This window comes from Hemitrygon akajei, chromosome 1 (assembly GCF_048418815.1).
Source record: "Hemitrygon akajei chromosome 1, sHemAka1.3, whole genome shotgun sequence".
Taxonomy (NCBI): domain Eukaryota; kingdom Metazoa; phylum Chordata; class Chondrichthyes; order Myliobatiformes; family Dasyatidae; genus Hemitrygon; species Hemitrygon akajei.
The window spans coordinates 115091622-115114329 of NC_133124.1; the positions used below are offsets into that span (position 1 = coordinate 115091622).

Below are 22708 nucleotides of genomic sequence, written 5' to 3' on the forward strand. Positions count from 1 at the left end.
TTCCTTTTGTATTGATGTGCACATGTAAGGACTGATCTGTCTGGATGGCATGCAAACAAAGCCATTCACTGTACATGTAACAATGATAAATCAATTATGATTATTAGTGTCATCTGCAATTTATTGGAAAGGTATCTGGGTAACTATTTGAAAAGAGAAAATGGAAATGATTTTGGGAAGAGAAGTGGATTGTTTTCCTGATGTGCTGGGGTTGAGACATTGGCTAGGGTTGCCAGCTAGGTGCTATGTAGGCAATATAGCAGAGAGGAGGCAATTATCACAGGTCATCACACAAACCACTAACTAAACTGTGACTTCACTGGGCTCTGAAAGACCCAAAGAAGTTTATTTTGACAGTTGTAGGCTAGTGTGTCCCCACAAAATTATTCCGTCTTCCTCAATCAGAAGCTCTGATTGAACCATGAGATCAGCAGTCTGCTGAGAGCCAGGTCAGAGATAACCAAGACCAGGTACGATCTCTGGAAAGCCATTTCATGGGCAAACTGACAATTCCGGACTAAACTTGAATCAATAAAGGATGCTCGACATTTGTGGCAATGCTTGAATATTATCACCTCTTATAAAGTTAAATCAAGTGATATAGGTGACAACAGGGCTTCACTTCCAGATGAGCTCAGTGCCCTCTATGCGTGCTTTGACCATCAAAACATGGAGGAACATCATGAGCCCCAGCACGACCCCCAGGAGATGATCGTGCCAACACCCATTCGTTTGGGAACCCCTCAGAGCAGCCTTTAAGGAGCGGTGAAACTGCTCACACAGGCCATTGGACTGTGGGTGATATGCTGTGGTGTGATGCGGCCTAATACTGAGGTTTTGGGCCATCACAACCCAGAGGTCTGATATGAATTGGGGACTGCAGTCAAAGAAAATATCAGATGAGGTGCCAATCCAGGCAACCCAAGCCAGCATCTGTGGCCCATCGTCGATGCTAGAAGGACGACGTCTGGTGCTATGGTCCAACATGTTAAGGAGATGTGTGAAATGTGTGAGAGTGTTGTTGGTGGGGGACGAAGAGCAATGAGGTCCACATTGACATGGTCAAACCGTAGTTCAGGGACCTCAAAAGGTGCCAATGACATCAGGACATGATGGTTAATTCTTGCCCGCTGGCACTCCACACAGGCTGCAGTCTAATCTCGCACATTCTTTCTAAGCCCTGGCACACAGACTCTAGTGTGATCAGTTTACGTGAGGCCTTCCGGCCCGCATGTGAAAGGCCATATACAGAGTTAAGAACAGTCTGCTTCCAGTTTGTGGGCGCTAGAGGGCGAGGGAGACCGGTTGAGACATCACACAGGAGAGAAACCCCAGTTTCCCCAAACTTAATGTCAGCCAACTGCAGGGCCGTGTCTGCCATTCTGTAATCCTGGACCTCTGCGTCAGTAGCATGGTTGGCTACCATGACGACATAGCCAACCTCTATGTGTATGGCCTCAACGGCTAGCCATCAGAGACGATCAGACATGGCATTATCTTTCCCCTTGATATGTTGTATATCAGTTGTGAAGTTGAACATGTAGGCCAGTTGGCATTGCTGCTGTACAGACCAAGGCTCTGATATTTTGGCCATCGCGTGCACGAGGGTTTTGTGGTCAATAAACGCTGTGAAATGGCGACCCTCTAGAAGATGACAAAAATGGCAAACAGCCAGATAGAAACCAAGAAGCTCACAGTTAGACGTGCTGTACTCCCTTTCGGGGAGGAGGGGGTGTGGAGTTGCCAGCTGAAGAAGGCGAGCAACTACCCCGCACCTGCTACCAACTCTTTGTGCACAGCACCCATAGCATTGCCTGATGTGTCAGTAGTGATGGCTCTAGATGCGTTGGGGAGCGGGTCTGGTAGTAGGGTCGCATTAGAAAGAGCTCGTTTGGTATCATCAAATGCCCTGGTCATATCCACTGACCAGTCAAGCACTTGATTAGGGGTACTGCCCTTAAGCACTCTATTTGGGGGGAATAAAAGTTCGACAGCTCACAGAATGAAGCGGTGATAGAAATTCACCACCCCTGAAAACTCCTGTAGTAGTGTGGAGCAGTGGGAAATCCATAATAGCAGCTACTTTTGATGGGAAAGGCTTTGTCCCTTCTGCAGAAATGTGATAGCTGACAAAGTGAATGGTTGGCAACCCAGACTGACATTGAGCAGGGTTAATGATCAACCCGTGTTGGCTCAAGCCCTGGAAAAGTGTGCGGAATGGGATACGTGTTTGGATTTGGATGCACTGGTGATGAGTACGTCATCCAGGTAAACAAGAAGAAAATCTACTGTAAGTCTTTTAATGCAGAGTCCATAAGGCTTTGGAAAGTCTGTGCTGCATTTTTCAGCCCAAACAACAAGCATAGAAACTCAAGGAGGCCAAACGGGGTTATCACAGCCAATTTGGGAATGTCCTCCGAGCACGCGGGCACCTGATAATAGCCCCTAACTAAATCGACTTTGGAAAAAATTAACTCTCCGGCTAAGCATGCGGGAAAGTCTTGGATGTGTGAGACTGATTAATAATTGGGCGTGCTGACCTTGTTAAGGTGTCAGTGATCGCCACGTGGGTGCCAAACACCATCGGACATAGGGACCACAGGTAGGGGTGAAGCCCAGGGGCCGTTTGACCGGTGCACAATGTGGGCGGAACATGGGCTTGCTGAGGTTTGGGAATTCGCCCAGTAGTTGAGTAAGCTCACAGCAGTGGTGCATGCACTTGACGGAGTTGTTGTGGGGAACTCACTTGGGCAGCAGGCAACAGCACTAAGTCCTTGGCATCCACAAGCCAGCAGTTCTTAAGGCCAACTAATAGTCCTTGTGCTCATGGGAAAACTGCACCGAGAAGAGGTCTAGCCACTTTCGCCAGGACAAAGTCCCATGTGTAATGTTGCCCACTGGAGCAGACTGTCACCCATGATGTCCTGTACGTCTGGGTCCTGCTGACATCGGTGGCCTCCAGCGAAGTTTCATCGCTCTTTGCCTTCTCATCAATAGGCAATGCTGGCGGCACACATTTCAGCACCTCCATCACACAGGAAACGTCACATTGAAAGGGTGAACATAGTGAACAATAGACGACCCTGGCAGCTGGAACCCTTGGTGTTCACAGACCTCAGATGTCCCAATGCAAGGCAGTCAGCACCTCCTAGTGTTCATACCAAAGACAGCATGGTAAAACACAGATCCAGGGTAGTCTTTTTCATGTGCTTATGTTGGAGGCCTTGTTGATCGGGGTTACTGAGGCAGGGAAAATAGAATCATTCACTGCTGCCTGGCTATCAGCCATTATGTCAAGCTCCATATAGTCATTCATGGGTGCATTAGGAAGTACATTTGCTGCATGAAAAGTTCTTTAATAAAAGAAGATGGTGATTTCCCAGGAGAGACAGCATGTGGTCCATAAGCTCCAATGGCTTAGCATCGCTAAGGCCGGGCAGGGAGAGGAACTATTTGGCACGCCCAGATTCCGATTGCCCAAAAGTCTGTAATCAGTATTTATCGTGTTGAGGCGGGTGTTCAAATAGACTCACCACAGTTGCAGCCGTGGAGCTGCTGAGCGACGCTAACCACATAGAAATATTTGATGTTGTTAGCAGAGATTTCTCGCAGCGTCAATTGGGCCTCAGCTTGTACAAACCAGGGAATGGCATTTTGCTCCCAAATCTCAGACGGTTTCAAAGTGACTGCATTGGCTGACATGCTCAATAATTCTAGAATCGTCCTAGAGCATCAGCATCACCAATGTAGGTCTTTGCAAATAAAATGAGACATTTTATGTTTAAGAAAAGCCATAACAACCCATTTATTGTACTCCAAACACTGAACACAAAAAGCGCGATGAAGAACACTCCGTTATATGTCATCATGTCAGTGATTGTGAATTATGTATGTTTCTACCAATTATGTTACCCGACATAATTACGAAGAAAGTACAGCAGCACTTAGATATTGCCCAGTCCATCATGGGTAAAGCCTTCCCCACTGTTGAGCACATCTGCATGAAATGTCACAGGAAAGCAGTATCCATCATTAGAAACCCCGAACATCCAGGACATGCTCTCTTCTCTCTGCTGCCATCAGGAAGAAGGTATGGAGCCTTAGGGCTCGCACCACCAGGTTCAGGAAGAGTTGTTACTCAACAATCATGTCTTGAACCAAAGGGGATAACTTCACTCAACTTCTCTTGCCCCATCATTGAAATGTTCCCACAACCATGGACTCACTTTCAAGTACTCTTCATCTCATGTTCTCAATATTATTTGCTTATTTATTATTATTATTATTATTATTATTATTTCATGCTTTTTGTATTTGCAACAGTTTGAATGCCCAAGTTGGGCAGTCTTTGATTGATTCTGTTATGGCAGTTATTCTCCAGATTTATTGAGTATGCCCACAAGTCTAAAAAAATCATTAAGCAATTACCATCAGCAGATCACTTGCAATACCAGAGGAAACAACACACTGGACCACCATCAAGAATGCCTGCCATGCTATTCCACTGTATAATGTATACAATATATTACAGTAAATATACAGTATTCAGTACTGTATATTTCTAAACCAAAAGCCGTGGATGAACCAGGTGGTACATTGTCTGCTGAAGACGAGGTCTGTGGCATTCAAGTCTGCTGACCTAGGTCTGTAGCAGAAAACCAGGTATGATTTGCAGATGGCTATTTGAATGGCAAAGAGACAATTTTTGAACAAGGTTGGAGGCGACATCAGATGTACGACAACTCTGGCAGGGTTTGCAAGACATTATTTCCTACAAAGCAAAACCCAATAGCATGAATGGCAGCGATGCTTCACTACTGGATGAACTCAACACCTTCTATGCACGCTTTGAAAGGGAGAATATAACTACAGCTGTGAAGATCGCTGCTGCACCCAGTGACCCTGTGATCTTTGTGTCAGAGGCCAAAGTTAGGCTGTTTTTAAAGAGGCTGAACCTTCGCAAGGTGGAAGGTCCTGATGAAGTACCTGGTAAGGCTCTGAAGATTTGTGTAACCAACTGGTGGCAGTATTCAAGGACATTTTCAACCTCTCACTGCTATGGGCGGTAGTTCCCACTTGCTTCAAAAAGGCAACAATTATACCAGTGCCTAAGAAGAATAATGTGATCTACCTTAATGACTATTGCCCGGTAGCACTCACATCGACAGTGATGAAATGCTTTGAGAGGGTGGTCATGACTAGACTGAATTCCTGCCTTAGCAAGGACCTGGACCCATTGCAATTTGCCTATTGCCACAATAGGTCAACGGCAGTTGACAGCCTAACATTTCAATGGCTCTCCACATGGCTTTAGACCACCTGGACAACACAAACACCTATGCCAGGATGCTGTTCATTGACTATAGCTCAGTATAAAATACCATCATTCCCACAAACCTGACTGAGAAGTTACAGAACCTGGGCCTCTCTACCACCCTCTGCAATTGGATTCTTGAATTCCTAACTGGAAGACCACAATCTATGCGGATTGGTGATAACATTTCCTCCTCTCTGACGATCAATATTTCCGCAGCTCAGGGTATGTGCTTAGCCCACTGCTCTACTCTTCTCTATACCCATGACTGTGTGGCTAGGCATAGCTCAAATACCATCTACAAATTTGCTGATGATACAGCCATTGTTGGTAGAATCTCAGATGGAGATGAGAGGGTGTACAGGAGCGAGATACACCAACAAGTGGAGTGGTGTCGCAGCAACAGCCTGGCACTCAAAGTCAGTAAGACGAAAGAGTTGATTATGGACTTCAGAAAGGGTAAGATGAAGGAACACATACCAATCTTCATAGGGGGACCAGAAGTGGGGAGAGTGAACAGGTTCAAGTTCCTGGGTGTCAAGATCTCTGAGGACCTAACCTGGTCCCAACATATCAATGTAGTTATAAAGAAGGCAAGACAGTGACTATACTTCATTAGGAGTTTGAAGAGTTTTGGCATGTCAACAAATACACTCAAAACTTCTATATATGTACTGTGGAAAGCATTCTGACAGGCTGAATCAATATCTGACATGGAGGGGCTACTGCACAGGACCGAAAGAAGCTGCAGAAGGTTGTAAATCTAGTCAGCTCCATCTTGGGTACTAACCTACAAAGTACCCAGGACATCTTCAGGGAGTGGTGTCTCAGAAAGGCAGTGTCCATTACTAAGTACCTCCAGCACCCAGGGCATGCCCATTTCTCACTGTTACCATCAGGTAGGGGATACAGAAGCCTGAAAGCACACACTCAGCGATTCAGAACAGCTTCTTCCCCTCTGCCATCCGATTCCTAAATGGACATTGAACCTGTGAACACCACCTCACTTTTAAAATAATTTGTTTTTTGCATGATTTTGAATCTATTCAATATACATATACTGTAATTGATTTACTTAGTTATTTTTATTTTTCCTCTTCTTCAGTATTATGTATTGCATTGAACTGCTGCTGCTACGTTAACAAATTTCAGGACACACGCCAGTGATAATAATTCTGATTGAGATGAATTTCAGGGTTGTATATGGTGACATATGTGCAGTTAGATAATAAATCTACGTTGAACTTTGAAAGTGGCCTGCCCAGTCGCTTTACGTGCTTCTGCATTGGCATGTCTAAATTTTGACTGGACAATTTATGCTGGGTCTTTGGATCCTCTGGTCAAAGCGTTGAGATAACATGTTTTCTGTGGGTTATTGAACAATAGGTCCCCAGGGTGTGGCCATAAATGTGAATTATTAAGCATCCAGCTGAGAGTGCAATAGATCCAAAGGATCACCTATCAGCCTTTTCCAACTGTTAACTTAAAACCCAGATAACGGCAGCACGTGCTCCAGATCACGTGGGGACGTGAATCACGTGCTCTTTTAAGCTCTGCGCACGCTCAACCTCGTTTTCGGTGACATCAACTCTGGGCTACGGCAGGCCACTTGTGACTAAGTACACGGTGAGCGGACGTAATCTCTTCGCGTGCAGGTACGTGCAAATAACGGTGCAGTTTCATTTTTCTTTGCCCCCCTAAACTTCTGCGCTGCAGCGCGGGCACAGCGGCTTCCGCGTTACCTGTTCTCAGCTGCTGCGGAGGGCAGACGGCCGAGATCGCTCCGTCCGAGGCTTTTTGGGCCTCTGCGTTGCCGTCATTTCAACCGCCAGTCAGCGGCCGTTATCGTGGGGTGGGAAGGAGGTGGGGCCACGCCTTGGTAGCGCTGCCTTCCGGTTGGCCGCTTGGCCTGTCACTTTAAATTACGTTGATCTGCTCCGCCTCTAGCTCGGCAGAAGTAGGAAGAGTGAAGAGTACCAGGAAGTGAGTGCTGCACTCGGCTTCTGAGTCAGAATGGGATCTATTTTCGGCGGTACCAGTACCGACATATTTACTATAGACTACAAAAATTAATAAATAGTGTATAATAGTGGTGGCAGAGGGGAAGGAGTTGTTCCTGAATCACTGAGTTGTCGGTCTTCAGGCTCCTGCGCCTCCTCTCTTACAATAGTAGCGAGAAGAGAGCCTGTACTGGATGGTGAGGTTCTTTGGAGATGGATCCTGCCTTCACAAAGCATTGCCTCTTAAGAGTGCCTTCAATAGTGGGGAAGGTCCTGCCAGTGATGGAGCTGGCTGCTGCAGATTAAAGTGGGGGAAATGGGATTACACTGAGTTGATATAGATGTGATGGAATTGGTGGCTTCCTATTGTCATTAGAATGGTTGGAAATGGGAACAGACATGGAGGATATTGATTCAGAATAACTCCTGCTACTTAGCTTAGATTAAGCCAAAAGTTCCCTGCTTTGATGCACAAGGAGGAATTAATTCAAACAACTTCACATTCTTATTATTTTGTGGCGCAGAAGGTAGCTCTCTAACCCATGCCATCAGTGTTTCCCACATTCAAAAACTGCATCAATCTTTTTCCAGAAACCTAAACAAATTATGTGTTTTATTATTTATAAGGTACTGCTATCAGCACCCCTTCCGATCCATCAGATACCCCCAGGGCAGCATAGTCCATGTTATCATGTCGGGAAGGGTCATAGTTATACTGCACAGAAGTAGGTCTTTTAACCCAATTTATCCATGGCTCCTGTTACATAGACCTTCATTTGCCCCACATCTCCCCATCTCTATTCACGTATTTGTCCAGAGACTTTCAGACATTGTATATCTGCTTTTCCATTTCCTCTTGCAATTTGTGCCACATGGTGTGCAGAACGCTTGCCCATTAGGTCCCCTTTCAGTTTTTCCACTCCCACCTTAAATCTAAACCCTCTAGTTGAGATACTATCCTACTCTGCGAAGTCATTATTCAGCTTCTTGTACTGCAAGGAAAACGGATATCCTGGAGATATCTGATATCTGCCCCTCATGATTTTATAAACCTCTTTAAAGTCATTATTTAGCTTCTTGCACTCTAGGGAAGACAGTCCCACCTATCCTGGGCACCACAGTAGCTTAGTGTTATCATGACTCTTACAGTTCAGGGTGTTCTGGAATTTGGAGTCATTTCCATCAGCATTCTGTAAGGAGGCTGTGTACGTCCTCCCCATAGAATGTGTGGGGTTTCTCCGGGTCCTTCTGTTTCCTCCCACAGTCCAAAGATGTAACGTGTAGGTTAATTGGTCGTTGTAGATTGTCCCGTGATGAGGTTGGGTTGATCAGAGTTGTTGGGTTGCTGAGGCAGTATGGTTCGAAGGGCTGAAAAGGCCTTTAGTGCTACTCTGCACTGTAGCACTAAATAAATGAATTCTTTTAACTCAGGCCTTCCATTTCCAGCAACATGCTGGTGAATCTTTCCTGCAGCTAACCACACCCTTCCTATTGAATGACAGCTGGAGCTGCATAAAATGGTCCAGGTGTGGGCTCACCAATGTCCTTAAAGCAGTCAGCACAATATTCCAACTTTAGTGTTCAATCATTATCCCATTTGATGACGGCAAATGTGATGTACATTTTCTTCACCACTTCCTCTACCTGTGCACAGCAAGGCCAAGCAGTGAGTGAAGGATCAGCATTGGTCTGTATATATTGTGCCTCTGATGGTGCAGCTCCCCTTCAGTGCAGCTGTCACCTCAGTGTTGGTGCTCAAGGACTTGAACCCATAACTTGCTGAAGCAGTGGAGAATGCAGCTGCCGTAGGTGCTGTGACTCTAATCCTATAAATATTGGAGTATCTAGATGCAACTGTTTATTAGCATTTGTAATACTTTTAAAGACATCCTCTCTTGGATGGAATTGTTTGAATTAAATTGACACAGGTTTGACCTGATATTCTTCATATTTTTTAAAAATAGCAGATATGTAGAATTATTAATAGGTTTCACAAAGTGTTTTGATTTGGGAATTGAAAGTATACATAAAACATCTTTTAATACTGATGGTTAAGATATGCCTTCTAATTTTATGAAAAGATATTATAGTCACCACTTGCTCTCGCACCTCGATTGTACCCTGGTCCCTATTACAAGTATGTGGGGATTGGGTTGGTTGAGAGAACCCATGGCTGGAAATGAAACAGCATCTGAAGTGTTGGAATTGGAATATGGGACAATTTTACAGTACTGTGCAAAAGTTTTTGGAACCCCAAGACTCTATTTAGAGTGGAGAGCGAGTTTTTAAAATCTGTCGGGAGCAAAGAATGTCGGGAATGGCTAGGGTGGAGGGGTGTGGGACAGGTGGCAGAGAAGGAGTGCCATGGGCAGGGGATGGCATGGGAACAGACATACCCAGCCCTGAGACACCAGGCAAGGTCATTTGATTCCTTACAATTGATTTATTGATCATTACAGAATGTGTCTCTGGTGCTTCCCAATCCCTCCTCTCTCTCTCTACCCCTTTTCCCAACAATGATTACTCTCTCCCTGCCCCCTTCCCACTCTTAATCCACAATAGAGACACATATCAGAATCAGGTTTATCATCACTCACATATGGCATGAAATTTGTTTTTATGGCAGTAAAATACATAAAGCTGCTACAGTACTGTGCAGAAGTCTATATGTATGTGTATATATGACTTTTGGACAGTACTGTATATAATGTAAAGTAAAATGGCAAAAATGAAGATCTATCTCAGCTAGATTTTTAGAAATTGTGATCTGTAAGTCTTCAACCTGAAAAAGTTAACACTCTATTTCCACAAGCTGTCTAACCTGAGTGTTTACTGCATTTTCTGTTTATGTTTCAGATTTCCAGCATTTTTGGAAAAGCAATATTTTTATGCACAGCATGTTCTATATTTCAAAATATTTCTTGTACACACAATGTTTAAAGTTACTGGAGTAGAGGGACTGAAGATATACCATTGGAGAAACCACTATTGCTCTCCTTGAGCCAATAAGGAAATCTAATTGAACAGTTTAGTGTTTTTAGCAATTTCAATACACAGAAACTGATTCCCTTGGCAGGAGAGGCAGTAACCAGACGTAACTGGCAAAAGAAGAATGATTTTTATGGTATGTGACATGCTGCCTAAAGCAGGGCTTCCCGAACGCTTTAATAACATGGAGCCCTGCCATTAACTGAGGGGCCTATGGACCTCGGGTTGCAGGGAACCCCTGGCCTTAAGGCATTGTGAATGCAAATTCTGGAAAACATTTCAGAAAAAGAGTGAGATGAATGACTGCTTTTGTAAATATTTCTATCCTGGTGTGGGTAATTTTTTTGAGTAGCTGGCATGGGTATCAGTAATGGGTCAAGTAGCTACCTTGCATATTTGCTGTTTCTTGGATTTGTTTTGGTGGAACTGTTGCATTCATTAAATTTTGAACAAGTTAAAAAAATAATTGTTTTTTAACCTTCAAAAGTTTTGTCTTTCAATTTTGTTTTATCTTGAAACCTGCCTTCTCTGTATTGATAAGAATGATCTTGTCAGAGGTTTGGATTACTTTAATCTTACCACTTTTCAAGAGGTCCATGCAAAGTTAAGCTAATATCTTAATAACTGATCATTATATTTATAATAACATTTGGTATTTTATCTTTTAGTTACCTTATTTTATTAGAACCATTATTTCATGTGTTCTGTTGTTTATTAGGTAACTATATCTGAGCGACAGAGCAGCGGGAGGAGAATTTTATCTTTGTGGCTGAGGAATTCTTTACCATATTACATAAAATGCACAGCTCAACCATCAGTTGTGCTCCATCTGAGTCTTCTCCATTTCCTCAGTGCATCTGACAGTACAAATTACCTTATCTTCTCCTCGTGCTTTTTCCAGCCTCTGTTACAGTGTATCAATACTACTTATCTCAATCACATTTTGTGGTAGCAAATTTCATGTTCTAATCTCTATAGGGTATTCAGAAGAAGTGTTTTTTTTCCCCCTCATTTGGATTCTGAGTGACTATCTTATTCTAACACGAGATTCTGCACATGCTGGAAGTCTTGAGCAACACAGGAATGCAGCAAGTCAGGCAGTATCTATGGAGGGGAATAAACATTTCGGGCCAAGACCCTTCATCAGGACTAGGAAGGAATGTTAAAGCCAGAATAAGAAGTACAAAATGGCAGGTGATAGTGAGGGGGAAGGGGATGAAGTGTGAAGATAAATGTGAAACCTTTACTGATGTTGGGGAAAAAACTTCTCTAAGGCCTCTCATCAAGTGCACTAATCCTAACCTCACCATCAAAACTGCAGATAAGTTGGGGTGCTGTAGTAGTCTGAGGGACTGATCTCTATCTGGCTGAGGCCAGGCGACAACTCTCAGACGCCTCTTACTTACCCCTCGAACAGGACCAGGCCATTGTCTCCCACACTATCACCGAACTTAGCGACTCTGGGTATATCCTCGTAGTTCCCTTGCCCTGCACTTCCCATTTCTACCTCCTACCCAAGATCCACAAACCTGCCTGTCCAGTTAGTCCCATTGATTCTGCTTGTTCCTGCCCCACTGAACTTGTATCTGCATGCCTCGATTCTGTTTTATTCCCCTTGGTTCAGTCCCTTCTTATCTACATCTGTGACACTTCACACTCTTGATTTTTCTTCAAAGACTTTGAAGCTACTTTTCGTTTGGGTACAACCTGGTCACATGAACATCGGTTTCTTGAACTTCTGGTATTTGCCCCCTCCTCTTCATTCCCCATTCCTGTTTCCCTCTCTCATCTTATCTCCTTACCTGCCCATCACCTCCCTCTGGGTGGCGCTATTCCTCCTCCTCCTCCCTTTCTTCCATGGTCTTCTATCCTTTCCTATCATATTTCCTCTTCTCCAGCCCTTTATCTCTTTCAGCAATCTACTTCCCAGATCTTTACTTCACCCCTCCCAGTTCCACCTATCACCTGCCTCCTTGTACTTCTTCCTCCCCTCCTCCCACCTTCTGACTCTGACTTCTCTGCTTCCTTTCCAGTCCTGATGAAGGGTCTCGGCCTGAAATGTCAACTGTTTATTCTTTTCCATCGATGCTCCCTGGCCTGCTGGGTTCTTCCAGCATTTTCTGTGTGTTGCTTTGGATTTCCAGCATCTGCAGAATTTCTTGTGTTAGTGGAGTAACATCTATACTTAGTGGCCCCATTATTAAGTATACTTCTACTCATTAAATGTAAATATCTAATCAGCCAATCATATGGCAGCAACTGAATGCGCGAAAGCATGCAGACATGGTCTAAGTGACTTTGATGTGGAATATGTGTTGATGCCTGACAGTGTGTTTTGAGTAGCTCAGAAACTGCTGACCTGGGATTTTCATGCATAACAGTCACTAGAATTTACGGAGAATGGTGTTGGGGAAAAACAAAAAAATCCCATGAGCAGCAGTTCTGTGAGTGAAAGCACCTTGTTAATGAGAGTGGTCAGTGGAGAATGGCCAGACTGGGTCAAGCTGACAGGAAGGCGACAGTAACTCAAATAACCACACGTTACAACAGTGGTATGGAGAAGAGCATCTCTGAGCAGCATGTCGAACCTTGAGGTGGATGGGCTTTAACAATAGAAGACCACAAACATGCACTCTTTGGCCACTTCATTAGGTACAGGAGGTAGTGTATATTTAATGAAGAAATTGGAGTGCTGTGGAGCTTCAGTGAGCTGTAATTCAGTTAATATTTACCATCAAGCCATGTAAAGACAGGTTGGCACTGAAAATGAAAATTTTAGTTGACTGGTTGTATCAGGGTTAGTATACAATGGGTTCATGTAGAAATCTAATATTGCATTATCATTGCAATTTTGAAATGAGCTAGTAAGTTAATAATACGTCTCTTAGAAAAGAAACCGAAGTTAGCTTCATCTTGTGTGCCAGTCATAATCTTGGCCCTTCTTTTGAGATGGTTCTTCTGTTGTGAGGTGACCAAAGCTGAAATTTCAGATTCCTCCGCGGATATGTTAGGAGGTGCCTGGCTGGGCAAGATAGAGGTGGTTTCTGAGGTACTGTACTTCTGTCATTTATGCGGGACCACTGTGTACTTCCAATACATGAACTCAATGTTTTCAATAACTTCCCAAGTGCTCCTGTGAGTAGTTGTGCGGCAGAGGGTCCCATGAGTGGATCGGGATAATGCATTCTTCAAAGGAGGCTTTGCCACATCTTTAAAACCTTTTCTCTCTCCACCTGATCATCTTTTCCTGAGGCAGGGCAGGAAGTGGGTGATGTTGGGTGAAGAAGGTGGTTTGCCTAGCAGAGCTCACTGAGTGCAACAGCAGCCTTAGTGCCTGTAATGTTACCAGCTCTGTATAGGCAGTGAATAGCTCATTTCTTACAGAAAAAATGAGCTGATTTTTAATACAGGAATGCCCCAGAAAATATTGATAAGCAGGTAATTTGTTCCTACAACATCAGTAGAAAGAAAAATATTGTCCAGAAAATTAAACAAAACCCCGAGGGAGCAGGCAGGTTTCAGCTTATCCTGTTGCATTCAAACAGTGCAGCAGTCCCTCACAGCTGAACTGCTGCAGTTGGAGTAGCAAGCTAAATTTTATGCTCTCTCCTTGGCTGGTACAATGTTCTCACTCAGAATCAAGAATATTGTCTGCTAAACCCCATTAAAGATAATTGTTTGGAGGTAAAAATACTACCAGAGCATTTTAAAGACATTTGGATGGGTCCATTGAGAGCAGAGAAGGATATAGGCCAAACATGGGCAATTGAGAGTGGCTGAAATAGGCATCTTTGTCTTTGAGTCAGGTCAAAGGATCTGTCTAGTACTGTATAACATTGACATCATGGGTAAAATCCTCCCAACCATTGAGGACATCAACATGAAGAGCATCCATCATCAGAGATCACCATCACCCAGGCCATGCTATTTTCTTGCTGCCATCAGATAGAAGGTGCAAGAGCCTTTGGACTCAAACCACCAGGTTCAAGAACAACCATCAGGCTCTTGAACAAAAGAGGATAACTACACTCACTTTCCCATCTATTGAGATGTTCCAACCATCAGTTATCTCACTTTAAGGACTCTTTATCTCATTATCTCATCCTCTCATCATTTATTGCTATTTATTTCTATTTGCATTTGCACATTTTGTTGTCTTCTGCACTCTGGCTGATATTTCATTGATCCTGTTATAGTTACTATTCTGTAGATTTGCTGTGTATGCCTGCACAAAAATGAATCTTGGGATTGTACATGGTAGCATAAATGTATTTTGATAATAAAATTTACTTTGAACTTTAGAGATGAAAAAGATCAAGAATTCTTATTTTTGATCAGTTATTCCCTCTGGAAAAACTTTGTTTTGTGGGCTGGTAGACTCCCTAACAGACCAAGCATAGTGCACAAATGTTGAGCGAGCCTGTGTATTAAAGTGTGCATGGTGGATATTAAAATTGCTGTCAGATTATGAGTAATGACTATAAGTGACTGCTTTTGAGTTTGTTTGAGTACATTGTCATGGGCATGCATACCCAGGGCTTAAATTCTATGAAAATTAGCATTTTGCAGCAGAATATAAATTTAAAAAATTAACATTTATATATTACCTACACAGCATCATTAGTGGAAGTTGAGAAAAATATAGTCCAAATTAGGGTTATTCAGGTTGGTTCAAGAAACAGAGAGGAGTGGGGAAGAATCTGTGGGCCTTCAGACTCCTGTATCTCCTGTCTGATAACAGCAATGCAATTAAGATATTGCCCAGATGATGGGCGACCTTTAATGGTGGATTTTGCCTCTTCGAGATATTGGTACTTGTAGGTGTTCTTGATGGTTGGGAGGTGGCTCCTGATTGAGCAGTTGCAGAACCTGAGCCTCTGTACCTCACTCTGCAATAGGGTCCTTGACTTCCTAACTGGAAGACCAAAATCTGTGTAGATTGGTGATAACATATCCTTCTTGCTGATGATCAACACTGGCGCACCTCAGGGGTATGTGCTTATCCCACTGCTCTACTCTCTATATACCCAAGATTGTGTGGCTAGGCATAGCTCAAATACCATCTATAAATTTGCTGACGATACAACCATTGTTGGTAGAATCTCAGGTGATGACGAGAGGGCTTACAGGAGTGAGATATGCCAGCTAGTGGAGTGGTGTCGCAGCAACAACCTGGCACTCAACGTTAGTAAGATGTAAGAGCTGATTGTGAACTTCAGGAAGGGTATGATGAAGGAACACATACCAATCCTCCTAGAGGGATCAGAAGTGAAGAGAGTAAGCAGTTTCAAGTTCCTGGGTGTCAAGATCTCTGAGGATCTAACCTGGTCCCAACATAGTGATGTAGTTATAAAGAAGGCAAGACAGTGGCTATACTTAGGAGTTCGAAGAGATTTGGCATGTCAACAAATACACTCCAAAACTTCTATAGTTGTACCGTGGAGAGCATTCTGACAGGGTGCATCATCTGGTATTGGGGGGCTACTGCACAGGACTGAAAGAAGCTGCAGAAGGTTGTAAATCTAGTCAGTTCCATCTTGGGTACTAGCCTACAAAGTACCCAGGACATCTTCAGGGAGCGGTGTCTCAGAAAGGTAGTGTCCATTATTAAGGACCTCCAGCACCCAGGGCAAGTCCTTTTCTCACTGTTACTATCAGGTAGGAGGTACAGAAGCCTGAACGCACACACTTAGTGATTCAGGAACAGCTTCTTCCCCTCTGCCATCCGATTCCTAAATGGACATTGCATCTTTGGACACTACCTCACTTTTTTAATATACTGTATTTCTGTTTTTGCATGTTTTTGAAAATCTGTGATATATGTATATTGTAATTGGTTTACTTGTTTATTTATTATTATTTTAATTGTATTTTTTTCTCTGCACGATTATGTATTGCATTGAACTGCTGCTGCTGCCAAATTAACAAATTTCATGTCACATGCCGGTGATAATAAAGCTGATTCTGATTCGGATTTGTACCGGCGATGGAACTGACTAAGTTCTCTGCTCTCTGTAGACTCATGCATTTCTGTGTATTCGAGTTTCCATACCAGGCTGTACTGCAGCCAGTCATAATCCTTTTGATTACATCAATTGAAGTTTGTCAGTTTTCAATGACATGTCTAATTTCCTTGAGCTTCTAAGAAGGTGGAGATGCTGGTGTGCCACCTTTGTAGTTGCGGCTGTGTGCTGGGCTCAGGATGGATTATAGAGAAGGGGTAGGCTGTGTAAACAGAGGAGGAAAGGATGGCACTTTCCATCCCACCCAGCAGAAGTGACGAGTGGGGCAGAAGATCTGTGCAGTCTGCCGTCTATGGAACAAGAGCAGCAGCTTGCAGTCCTCGTCGATGGCCCACGTTCCCCGTACAGCACAGAGCCCCACATCTTAATAGCGAGGAGTGCTCAGTAAGCAGCCCAAAGTAATTTTTGTTTAATGTACATTGGGGTCATACTCTGTTCAAGTTTTGATTAGTAGATCAAGAGGACTAACTAATCTCTGCTTTGAAGGTTAACACCAATCGGGATACTGGTGTATTTTACTATAACCTTTCGATAAAGACTATTGCCATCATTTTCCTTCCTAATAAGGGATAGAGTGTATGAACTCTACAGAAAGATTGGACAAACTTGGGTTGTCTGACAGTCGAGTGTCAGAGGTTGAGGAGTGACCTGATAATTTTTTTTCAATTATGAGAGGCATAGATGTGGTAAATAGAATCTTTTCCCCGGGGTAGAAATGTTAAAGACCACACGAGAGGTAAGTTGGTGGGAGAATAGTTTTTAAGTGACATGAGGGGCCAGTTTTTTGTGTGCTGAAAGTGGTAGGTGCCTGGAATGGATTATCAGAAGCATGCAGTTTTGTGGTGTTCTTGGATCCAAGAGGCTTTTGCAGAGACACATGAATATGAGGGAACTGGATGAGTTTGGATGATACACAGGAAGAAGACATTTAATGTAACTTGGCATCGAGATCGGAGCAAGATTTTGGACTGAATGGTCTGTCAGTGCTGTACTGTTCTAAGTTCCAAACTTTGTTTTGCACTCTTGTATGTTCGGCGAAACATCAAACTGAAATCTTAATTTTTAGCACAATACGTTACAAAGCTATCCTAGGTGTTGCAGTTACTGTCAATTTTAAGAGTGCATAATCTTCAGCACTTACTTCCTGACAGGCACTTCCTTCACACTAACACTAGATACAGAAATAAAATAAACTTGCAACATCATTTGGTGTTGGTCTCAAGTCTCTTCTAAATCTTTTAACCAATTCCTAGTCATTTTGTAAAACATTGTTTGCATTCACTGCTCTTTCTCTGTAACTTGTGACACTTTGTGTTCAGTTATTGTTTTCACTTGTACTATCTCAGTACACTGTTGTAATGAACTGATCTGTGTGGATGGCATACAAAGCAAAATATTTCACTGTACTTTGATAAATGATGAACTAGCTTGCCTATTTATTACAATTACTTCCAACTCTAACAACAGAACCATAGATCTGCGAATCAGAATCAGGTTTATTATCACTGGCACGTGACGTGAAATTTGTCAACTGAGCAGCAGCAGTTCAATGCAATACATAATCTAGCAGAGAGAGAAAATAAGAATAATAAATAAACAAGTAAATCAATTATGTATATTGAATAGATTAAAACGTGCAAAAACAAATACTGTATATTTTTTTAAAAAAGTGAGGTAGTATCAAAAGATTCAATGTCCATCCTTTGTGCACATTATGAAACATTCCAGTGGAAAATGAATAAAACTGCAGATGCTGGAATCTGAATCGAAAACAGGAAATATTGAAGAATCCTGCCAGTTAAGCAGCATCTGTTGTCAGTGAAAGCAGTCAATGTTTTACTGTTTCTCATTTAATATGCCACATTAACTGGTTTCTCTTTCCACAGACGTTGCCTGACTAGCTGAGCTCTTCCAGCATTTCTGTTTTTATTTGTAAAGTGCCTGAAGTCCTTTAAGAATATGTACCAAAATGTCAGATAAGGAGATATTTAGAAAAGATGACCAAAAGCTTGCTCAAGAGGTTTGGGAGGTTTTAAGGTGTGTCTGAAAGAGGGATAGGAAGTTAGAGGATTAGTACAGCTGCCAGAAGTGAGCCATTAAAATCTGTGAAATTTAGGAGTGTGGCTACAATATAATAATGACCAGCTCTTGATGTCAGTGCAGAGACATCAGCCAAAGGAATCCAGCTCTGAAACAAAATTTCAGCTTGGGATTTTTTACAGCCTGCTACATGCACAGTTAGAACTTGTGCTAAATGAGTCATCTGAAAGAGCCATGGACATTGCAGCCCTCCCTTACTGTACCTGGCCTCAAATTTTCATGACCTCCTTTAACCTTCAGGCTTGTATCAATGCAGAGTTTTTTTTGTATCATGAGCTAAATCGGTGGGAAATCAACAGTTTGGTACCGTTAGATGCCAGCATTGTCACTGCAGTATCCCAGGTCTGACGAGAGGTGATTGTGTATGAGTTGTCATTGAATGCATTTGTGAACCATTTCTGTTTGTGTTGAGTTCAGGAATCTGTGCATGCAGAGAACAGCAGCAATCAGCATATTGAGAGCCCAGGAGCAAGTTAGGAAAGAAGTGGGGTTTGAATTGGGTTCAAGTTGGCCACTCTCAATTAAGATCCAGGTCTCGACTCAATTTTGTACGCATGCACATCTCCATACCTGGAAGCTGGAATATTGAGTTATTTGACTGGAGTCATTTGTAAGGGTTTGAAGGAACTTGAAAAATCATTTAATTTTGCATGAGAAATGCTCAAGGGGAACTCGCTATAATGTAAGATACTAGAATTGACTATCTGCACATCATTTGCATCATACTAACAGTGTTCTGCTGGATGAATAATATTGCTTCCTTCAGGATCTGAAGTTTGGATAATGCGTTCCAGTTGCTAAAATGTGCTTTGTTCCTCTTTCAATAGACTGTAGGCAGTTTGCTTTGCTGAGTAAACATTGTCAGCTTTAACATGAGTTTTGAAGTGTATTCCCACCTTCCAACTCACTGACTGGTACAGAGATGTCCATGGGTGCTCTGATCTCTAATTTGAAATATGTTGAGGACACAAAGCTTTGCAAAAACTCCAAATGCTGCAGATATCTGCAGTGACATTTCTGGCATTTTGCAATGCCAGACTGTTGATTTCCCATTAATTTAGCTCATGAAAAAGGCTCTGCGTCGACCCAAGCCCAAAGACTAAGCAAAGACATAAAGAAATAAGAATTTGGGACACCCTGCATCAGATGAGGGAGTGTTGCACTGTCCATGGTGCTGTCTTTCAGATGACGCTAAGTAAATGTTCTAATTGCCCTGTCTGCTGTTTTGCAACTGACATCAGCATATGGTCATTATTACATTGTTTGTGGGAGCTTGCTTTGCATGCAGGCCACTCCATTGCCTGCCCAGCACTAGTTTCCCCAAAACAGACCATCCATCCATCTTGAGCTCTGACTTTGAAGTCGATTACCTTGCAGACAAGGTAAAAGATTCAATAATGTACTGAATGCCCCTTGAAATGCAACATTCCCACTGATTGCTGAGAACCCGTGTCCATCTCCACTCAAAACTAGGGATGAAACATCTAGGATGGTACTAAGAGCCTTGGATCCACCAACTAAGAGCACACAGAGCACCAGTGCAATTCCCCATCAGCCACCTCCTGTCCTGTCTGTGAAAGAGATTTCCACACTGGCTTCATCAGTCATCTGAGAACCCACACATCTGCAGTGGAAGCAAATAATCCTCAGTTGTGAGGAATTGTCTAAGAGGTTGTTGGCCTGCCATTCTTTCTGTTGTAGAACATTGACCATTTCAGTAACTACAAGAGAGTAAAATGGAGGGGAAAACCCCACTTTATTCAGTGAAAATCTAAATCAGAAATGCTTCACCCTCTTAACTAACTTGTATCTGGCATGAAGGAAAAATAAGCTAGAGAGCAAATATGAAATTCAATCTTGAGATTCTGAAGATCCTGAACATTGAATTTCTGCTTATACCTTGTAATGTGTTCACTGTCATGCATCTTGAGAAAAATGATGCTTTGTGAAATTCTTGTAGAAAAAGAAAGCCTTTTCAGTATAGTGCACTTCAGTGCTCTATGGGAACTTGAGGTACGTGCTCTTGTAATGTAGATTTCTAAAGTAGAACTTGGAATGAGGAAAAAGTATATAAATCCCATAAATAAGGCTCTCTGAGGGCAATTAAGGATCAACCATGTTGGTGAATCAGAAGCTGCATTTAGTGCAGACTGATAACACATTTCTTTTGCTGAAGGACATCAGTGAACTCAATGGATTTTTAAACAATTCTGTCACCATCACTGGTGCTTGCATGACATTTCAGTTTTAATTAACTAAAATTAAATTCTTCAGCAGCTGTAGCTGGATTTGGACATGCCTCTGCATCAATAGTCCAAGTATTAAGTCATAACTAGTTCAGCAACATCATCACTGTTCTACCTAACCCTTACAAAATACAAATAACTTAAGACGACTATATCATGTAAAGTTATTCATCCAAGAAACTTTGTGTCATCAAAATAATTCCAAGCAATTTGCTTTCTTGGCGGTTTCTACATATTGAAAGATTCATAATGATCAATATGTCTGTTACTTATTTCTCACTAGTTTGGAATCCATCTCTGCTTTTCCATGGCCACTAGTGTTCCAGATTAATTGCTTTCTTAAATGTTAGTTTGTATTTATTTCATAAAAGCCAATTTTACTGCCTCTAATAGTCTATATCCAAGGCTTTCTTTCATACAGTCGCTCACTCATGTGACACAGGAGATTGACTTTGGGATTTGTCCTTGCTTTATCTCCAATGCCTGCATATGTGTATGTAAGAATTTAGGAATTAAGAGCAGGAATAGGCCATCTGGCCCGTTGAGCCTGCACCATCAGTCAATAAGATCATGGCTGATCAGACTCTTGCTTCAGTTCAGCTAAATCAGGCTCTTTGGGGTCATGGTGTAGTTTGACTCGCATTCTTAAGTTTTATTGTGCTCCATTGTGTTGAATACATATGATTATTCTTCAGGTTGCCAGATTAGGTGGTGCTTAAATGATTTCTGTTGGAACCTCAACTCCTTACATGTTATATTCTTTACATAGATAAAAAGACCAAATATAATGTTTCCACATTGTTTACCTGCACCCAAAGCATTTTGGGAAAGCAAGCTACAATAAGGATGCAAAGAACCTTCAGAACTTAGATAGCTTTATAATAGATGGTGAATAAATAAGATATTTGTATGCTATCTAGATAAGTCTACAGTTTAAAAAACAAACCCACATTTTGATATGCTATTTAAGATTGTATATAAAAATTACAGGAGCTGTGATCTAAGACAGACAAAGTTCAAAGATCAAAGTAAAATTTATTATCAGTGTACATACGTGTCACCACATACAACCTGAGATTCTTTTTCTGTCGGCATACTTAGCAAATCTATAGAACAGTAACAGTAAACAATCTGTAAACTGTAAGAAAACTGCAAATGCAGATAGTAAATAAATAACGAGTATGAAATAGCAAGTTTCAAAGTCTTTAAATGAGTGTAGTTACTGGTGTCCCCCCCTTTACAAAGGTAGAGCGTTCCTATGAAACTTTTCTTAAGCCAAAATGGCGTAAATCAAAGAACCATTAACTTATTTGGGAAAAATTTTTGTAAAAGTGAAAATCCTCTTTGTAATGTGAAAACAGGTTACTAATGTAGGTCTTTTGTAAAAGCAAAGTGGCATAAAGTGAACATTTGTAAAGTGAGGGACACCTGTATCTCCTTTTGTTCAAGAGCCTGATGATTAAGGGTAGTAACTGTTCTTAGACCTGCTGGTGTGAGTTCTGAGGCACCTGTACCTTCTGCCTGATGGCAGCAGTCAGAAAAGAGCATGGCCTGGGTGGTGAGGATCTCTGATAATTGATGCTGCAGCATTTCATGTAGATGTACTCAAAGGTCAGAACAGTTTTACCTGTGAAGTACTGGGCTGAAACCAGTACTTTTTGTAGGATTTGCCACTCAAGGGTTTCAGTGTTCCCATACCAGGCTGTAATCTAGCCAGTCAGCACACTTTGCACCACACATCTATAGAAATTTTGCCAAGGTTTTTGATGATATGCTGAATCTCCACAGACTCCTGAGGAAGTAGAGGCACTGTTGTGTTTTCTTTGCAATCATATTTATATGATGGGTCCAGGACAGGAGATAGTGACACCCAGGAATTTAAAGTTACTGACCCTCTCCACCTCTGATCCTCCAATAATTACTGGCTCATGGACCTCTGGTTTCCCTCTCCTGAAGTCTAATATCAGTTCCTTGGTCTTATTGACATTGAGTGAGAGATACATTCTTATGTATAGATACTGATGTAATGTAGGATAA

The 22708-nt window shown here is 42.3% G+C and overlaps 1 protein-coding gene across 1 annotated transcript in view; it reads left to right on the top strand.

Annotated features, from left to right (window-relative positions):
* The first annotated feature begins 6874 nt into the window (after window positions 1-6874).
* Window positions 6875-22708, top strand: part of znf407 (zinc finger protein 407) — a 464904-nt gene continuing 449070 nt past the window's right edge. Inside the window, exon 1 of the mRNA XM_073050486.1 lies at window positions 6875-6969. The gene's annotated coding sequence lies outside the window, so the exon portion shown is untranslated. The remainder of the gene's footprint in view (window positions 6970-22708) is intronic.